This window comes from Rhipicephalus sanguineus, chromosome 9 (assembly GCF_013339695.2).
Source record: "Rhipicephalus sanguineus isolate Rsan-2018 chromosome 9, BIME_Rsan_1.4, whole genome shotgun sequence".
Classification (NCBI taxonomy): domain Eukaryota; kingdom Metazoa; phylum Arthropoda; class Arachnida; order Ixodida; family Ixodidae; genus Rhipicephalus; species Rhipicephalus sanguineus.
Window position 1 is genome coordinate 141,587,617 of NC_051184.2, and position 6,742 is coordinate 141,594,358.

The window sequence follows — 6,742 nt, forward strand, 5'->3', positions numbered from 1 at the left end:
CTTGTAACTGTAACACTGTTACTTTTTTCGCACTAACTGTAACGGAAAATACCGTTACAGTTACTTCTGTCTTTATGAAAAATTATCAAACGGCAACACTTTTTCGAACTTTCTTCTTTACCATATATCCTCTCCACCCCTCAACTTTTCAAAATAGGGCTCCCCTCGCAGTTTAGGAGAGGAGGTGACTAAGCGTATTATCTTCCCTGCAGAAGACCGAGGCTGGAGGTCTGTCATTAACGCAACACGTAAATCAATCGTGGTTCAACTGAACAGCCTGCTAAGTTCGCGTCCGTTCTTTTTTTTTTCAGCATATATATCCTTTTCTTCACTTGAGCATCTAGCTATGTTCTTGGTGTACAGGTGGAGGAGCATTAGGATGCCATGTTTATAGTCTCCCTCGTCTGAGGCTCCGAGCTAATTGTGTTTGACAGGTGGCTAGAAAACAGCAGAACGCGAAACGGCTAAGGCCAGAAATTCCGTGAACTAGCGAAGCGATATTTTAAAACTTTTTTGTAACTGGTTGTAAAATGTTTACTCCGACTTAATGCAACAATTATTAACAAAATGACAGACGTTTCACCCCCAAAGCAGGTGGCATCCTAAAAAAGAAAAAAAATGAGCCGAGGTCAACCAGTCCACTAGTCTCACATGTCCAGTGGGGGGCCGCGGCTGTTTTTGCAAGCCGCGGCGAATGAACCACGATTCCAGGAGTTGCTTTTCCCCCACCTTCGTTCACAAACCGGCGTCGTCGCATTGTTTAGGTCAAAGCTATGACCTGTCATCCAGCAGTGCTCAACAAGCTCGGTCTTAGAACGCGTTGCATGGGTTGCTTTAGCGACATTCCGCTTGAGTTCTTTAGGCCTCGTTGATCATTTCCTGCCCGTTTCGCCGATCCCCGCATCGCTCTTTTAGATACCGCCATGATCATCCGCAGGTGTGAAGTCTTAGGATTTCGTGAATACACGTTGTCATGTTCCAAGGTAGAATAACGGGACTTAAAAACGGTTTGTATGCCCAGCGGACCGGAAGCTCTCCGAACAGAGTCTGACACGCCTTAAACATATGGAGCAGACACAATGGACGTCGTAACCACTCGTGATGCACTCCCCGCTGCTCTTCGCATGCGCTTCTGGGTATAGTTAATAAACGTCTTAGGATATACTGCCTTCGTTCCAGTACATCAACCACGTTTTCCACTTCAAGTAAGAGGCCTTCAAAGTGATTGCTGGTGTTGGGCCCCCTTTTATGTTTCCTTCGTCTAGGGTTTTACGACGTGCAACCCTTATTAAATAAATTCTATAATTTGATTTGTTATCTATTATTTTATACAGTAACAGAAAAGTAACGACGTTACTTTTGCACAGTAACTGTAACTGTAACAAGTTACTTTCGGAAACTCTGTAACTGTAACTGTAACAGAGTTACTTTTTTGGCTTAGGTAACTGTAACTGTAACACTGTTACTTTTTACCGGTAACGTGCCCATGACTGCCCAAATGCATTCGCATTTCCTCACGATCCCCTTCGGGGAGGTGCGGCTTTTTTTCTTTTAAACTTCTGCACGTGGAGTGAACCCTCTTCGTATCCTGCCACACAGGGACGTGGGACGCAAGGTGTGCGCGGCGTTCTTTTCTTTTTCCATTCCATATCACGAGTCGGTACAGAAAGGGGCCACTTTTTCGTGCGCGTCTCAAGGGCAGTTTTCAAACTGAAAGAAAATGTAGAAGCGTTGCGTGATCTAAAACACTCGCAAGCCCTCCACGATTTGCGTGCCGCCAGCGGTAAATGGTGCGTATAAATATCTCGCCGTTATTTCGCCAGCGAATCTATGGCGCGTGGTTGAGTTTAACGTAGCGTGCTGAGGAGCTAGGGGCCGCTGATTCAATACACCGGTCGGGTGCTTAGAATGTTTTTCTTCTGGTTCATTTTGTTTGTTTCTTTTTATAATATATACATGTATATATACATATCCGGGACATGACGGCGACGGCAAGAATACATATAATTGCTATCGCAATAAAAAGTGGGCAGTTTCCACTAGTGGTGCAAGGCTGGCCCAACAGCGAAGCTTGAGGCCGACCTACCTTCTGTCGGCAGCTCGACTAAATCGTTCCTAGGTTTAGCTAGGCATTGCAAGGCTTGGCGAAGTGTCTTCGTGGCTATGGGAGATGAACGATTAATTAGTACCTTCTTAACTATCTAGTTTTTATTAGCAATGTCTCCATTAGCAAGGTCTTTATTAGCAAGGTGTTACTTAGCGGCTTCGTTATAAGAAGTGTCTAATTAGATGCGCCTTAGTTAGTAACGTTTTATTTACGTGTTCTTAATTATCAAGGCCTCGTCAGCATGGATTTCATTAGCAAGGTTTTGCCATCAGCGTGATTGCACCCCACGCCCGGCAAATCGGCGCACGTGCTCTGGGTGCGAAGCAGAAGATGAAGAAGAGGACGAAGAGGAAGCAGATGGCAAAGAGAGCGCGTGCCGGCTCGTGATGATAGTTTTCTGGCGACCCTGCACGGCATAACTAAAAGCCTAACAGCTCCGCTGCAAAAGCGCAGCAGGTACGCCAAACATCAATGTAACCACAAAACAAATGCTTTGAGGAAAGACGCCATGGTGCATCTCGATACTTGTACGAACATTCAACAAAATGTCGCGACTTCCATGTCCCCGTTACTGCCTTGTTGAAGCACGTGCTGGAAAATCACCTGAAGACACTCGCGTACAACGCAAGCACAGCAGGCGATTCGTTCATATATGCTTTCACATACGAAGCAGAGCAGAAGCATCTCGCGTACAATGACGCCATGACACCTTCAGACCGCAAAAAACAAGCGCGCTCCACTAAAATTTCTGCAATGGTTAAAGACAGCGTTGTACTCAACGGGACCAGCATACGGTGCTTGCCTAGGAACCGGATCACACCGGATATGGCGGCAAGATGTTGCTCACTTGAAGTATCGTGCCGCTGTGGAAATCACCTCCTTATCATGACAGTGAGATATTATAGCCAGCCGTACTATCCCGCTCGACATGACTTGCAACACAGGAGCGCGTGGCCGAACGATTTTGTAGATAGCGCATGACTTCCACTCGCCCTGAGATTGACAACTACATGCGGCTCCCTCATTTAAATCATGCCTCATGATAATATGTCCCGTCCATTGCGCTTAATTTTCACCAAGTATGCTCCATCACCAACTGGCCCTCGCCTCGAATCTGCTAAAGTTCATAATAATATTCTCAATATGGCACGTAAAAACCCCAGAGTTTAAGTTGTAATAAAGGGCCCCTGCAATGATTTTTCAGCAGGGTAGGAAAACGCTGCCGATCGCTAGCCGAGGCTCGTGCGAACACGCGAGCCAATTATAGCAGCGCATCACGGGGCCTGCAATTTACAAATTATTCTCATAGGCAGCTAGAAATCGCTCGCTCCACACTTGACAATGAAGCCATAAACTCAAATTACCGCACCATAAAGCCAAGTCAACGACCATTGGCTTGTTTAAGCATCGTGAGGTGCCTAGTTACCGCAGCCAACGCGGTATGCCGCCACCAACCCTTGCACGCACTCTCGATCACAGTGAAAGTAAGCCACGCGCTCGAAAAAAAAGAAAGAAAAGTGCACAAGGCCGCAACGCGCGTGGATGAGAGGACGCATGTACTTGCCCCTTTCTTACCCCCCCCCCCCTGCGTAGCTTCCAGCGCTCTCGCTAGTACCATAGTCCCTCAATACTTTTTTACTGGTCACGAAACTTCGGGCCAAGTTTGGTATAGGGACAGCTCCTCCCGCCAGGGGGCATTACTGCAGTCAAGGGGGCTTTCATCGCGGCCGCTTAAACGGCGTTTTTGGTGCGTCGAGAGGTGTCCGTGGCGGAAACTCGCTGTCGTGGCTTCACGGATATATTTCCGTGTGTTTTTATATACTGATCACCCATTGCGTATAGGCAGCGTGCTCGTACCTGCGCGTAGCGGTCATAAATGTCTGTTCGGTTGCGGCAATGTTCTATTCCTTTCGATCGCGGTGGAATCGGCGTGCAGCCTTGCCCTGCACGCTGATTTAGCAAAGACTGCTTGGTCATGCCTTTTTGACGCTTTTTATTTTCCTCGAGGCTGTAGCCGACGTCGGCGGAAGAACCGCGACCAACATTGCCCGTACACAGCCGTACGTACGACGAGCGTGAATCCCGCCTCTTCACCGAAAAACATATTGACGCGCGCAACTTACGCGATGATACTTTCACCCGGCGATTTATCCTTGCTTTCAAAAAAGACTGAGCTTAAAGTCCTCTGAATATACATGACCGAGTTAAGCGTTACTTTAGGGTATATTTCCTTGCGCCACCGATGCTCGGCGTAGGAAATACCACGTTAGAGAAAAAAAATGTAGATTGCCCATGCGTCGCGAAATTCTGTCTCGGGTAGACAGCACGTACAAAATTCTGAAGTGAATATCACAACAATATTGTAATAATACGTGCGAAAACCCTGATAACGCTCTTTTACCCGCCTCGGTGGTTAAGCAGCTAAGGTGTGCTGCTACATATGCTTGGTAAAGCGCTCGCCTTCCAGGGAGATGAGGAGGAAAAACATGTGTACTTAGATTTACAGGCACATTGAAGAGCCACATGAAGTAGTTTGTTTTTTCTTGCAAAATGTCTAAGGGACCTCGCACTCTGCGAAGCACCAAGCGATTCATAACGTATTTTCCCAGCCATGCTCTACAGCAGCTTCTTTCACTTTGACGAAAGTTGAACAGGGGTCTTGCACAGCTGTTTGATCTACTGGAAATATTCAATCCTTTTAACACCTTATTGAAAGGTGAAAGCCAGTCGGCTTCATCTATTCTATATATTCATAAGAAACAGTAAATTGCTGGCTCTAAGCATTTTATTCTGAAAACAAAAACTGAAGGTAAACAGTGAACAACTTAGCAGCACAAAAAACTGCCAAAGTATTAAACTATAGAGTAAGGTTTAAGTTCAGCAGATATATTTTCGAGGATACGCAAACTAAGCATAGAACACTATCATGTAAACAGGACACACACAGTAAAATGCTCATGCAGGTGACAGTGGAAAGCTCATAAAGATTGCCGATGTAATGAAAAATGCATATGAGTGTTAACGATACACAAGCTAGAAGACGGGCCTCATTAACATGAATGCCCCCCAAACTATGTCACTGCAATTATGGAAGTAAACCAAAACCTCCCGTCACAATCCTGGTACTAACACAAGCAGGCTCCGGAAGCTCATTCAGCTGGCTTTCTTCCTCCAGATGCAGGGCATACTGAACGCTTGGCCGCTCTAGAAGCCTTATTTTTTTCCCTAGTGAAAAAATGCAGTCGGCACCTCAAAAAAAAGTAGACAATTTCAGCCGTTGTAGCTACAAAATGTGATTTGCACCCTACACTTGCATGCACAGTCCGATCATCACTAAGTATACTGTCTACGACGTCCATGTAAACAGTTCCAGTTGCAACCTTCTTCACAGTGAATCTCTCCACGTGGTCTTCAACAACCTGCAAAAGTCTAAGCAGGCGGGCTGAAGGGACTTGCAAGTAGCCTTTCGACTTAGTAGCTGTCAAGTCACTTGGCTGTCTTGATGATGTCTTCAACGTTTCGACGCAGGCAGCGCACGTCTGTGTCGAAAACTTCTTGACAACATAGCCACCAAGATAGTCCAGGATGCTCTGCTTTGTTGTCAAGGGCTGGAAAGTGGCTATGGTAACTTCATCATCTGCAGGATCCAAAAGTACCTCATCAAATAGCACCGCAAGGTTGTCAGCCTGTAATGTACAAGGATCACAGTGCAAATGAGACTCACAAAATACAGAATGGAAGAGACAATCAAGTTTACCTGATTTGCTGTTGGTGCATTTTCGCCAGAAATGTCCTGCAACTTCAGAAGTAGGTTTGGACCTTCGCAATCGACTGAAGCTCGTTTTGGTGGCTGAACAATGTTGTTTACTGACAACATACGATAAATGAATAAAAATTGCTGCACAGTTGGCTGCCCTCCATCTCCAGCCACATGCCTGGTAATGCCAAAAAACCTCTGAAAAAAATAGGTCAGTGTTTATTAGCGCTCTAAAAGAGATTGGCATATACATTTTACCTCCAAGGGGTCTTGTCCGAAGTTTCCTACCAGAACGTACTGAAAACCAGACTTCAGGAGATCGTCAATAAGTGCGACCACACTGTGTAGCGTCAACCTCAAGGCCTCATTGGTTGGCCTGCTTAGAAAGCAGATTTGCCGCTGCTTTGGAAGGGTCTGAATGTATTCATACCACCTGTCTAGCCATTTAATGTTTTCCTTTAGCGTCTCAAAAGCGTACACGTATTTTTAGACAGACCAAGAATGTAAAAATACATTTTCTTTCCTAAGACAATGGAGATGGCCACTCACACTGATGTGCTGCGCTTCATTGTACTGCACTTGATGAGACCTCTTAGTGTTAAGACAGTCAAACAACTCGTTCATTCTTCTGGTGAATTGTACAGTTGCAGCAGACGTGTGCAGTTTTTGACATTCATCTCTCCTGGCATAGAATTCCATTGCCGAGGCAGTACTTTCACTGAACAGCTGTAAAAAAAGATGAATTCGTAAGGTTCAAGTCCTTGCTCGTGCCAACCTGCACAACAAAGCCAGTTTTAATACTTATAAGCTTCTCGATAAACATGTGTTCCGTACCTGAACTGCAAGCTTGACACTGAGCTTCTGAAATTTATTAGGGT

The 6,742-nt window shown here is 45.7% G+C and overlaps 1 long non-coding RNA gene across 1 annotated transcript; it reads right to left on the bottom strand.

The window, feature by feature from the left end:
• Nucleotides 1-4,874: 4,874 nt before the first annotated feature.
• LOC125759774 (uncharacterized) lies at nt 4,875-6,442 on the bottom strand. The gene is made up of 4 exons (XR_007417410.1): nt 6,414-6,442; nt 6,123-6,329; nt 5,865-6,062; nt 4,875-5,793 (listed from the first exon to the last, which is right to left on the bottom strand). It is a non-coding gene; the product is annotated as an uncharacterized LOC125759774 (long non-coding RNA).
• Between the last annotated feature and the right edge of the window lie 300 nt (nt 6,443-6,742).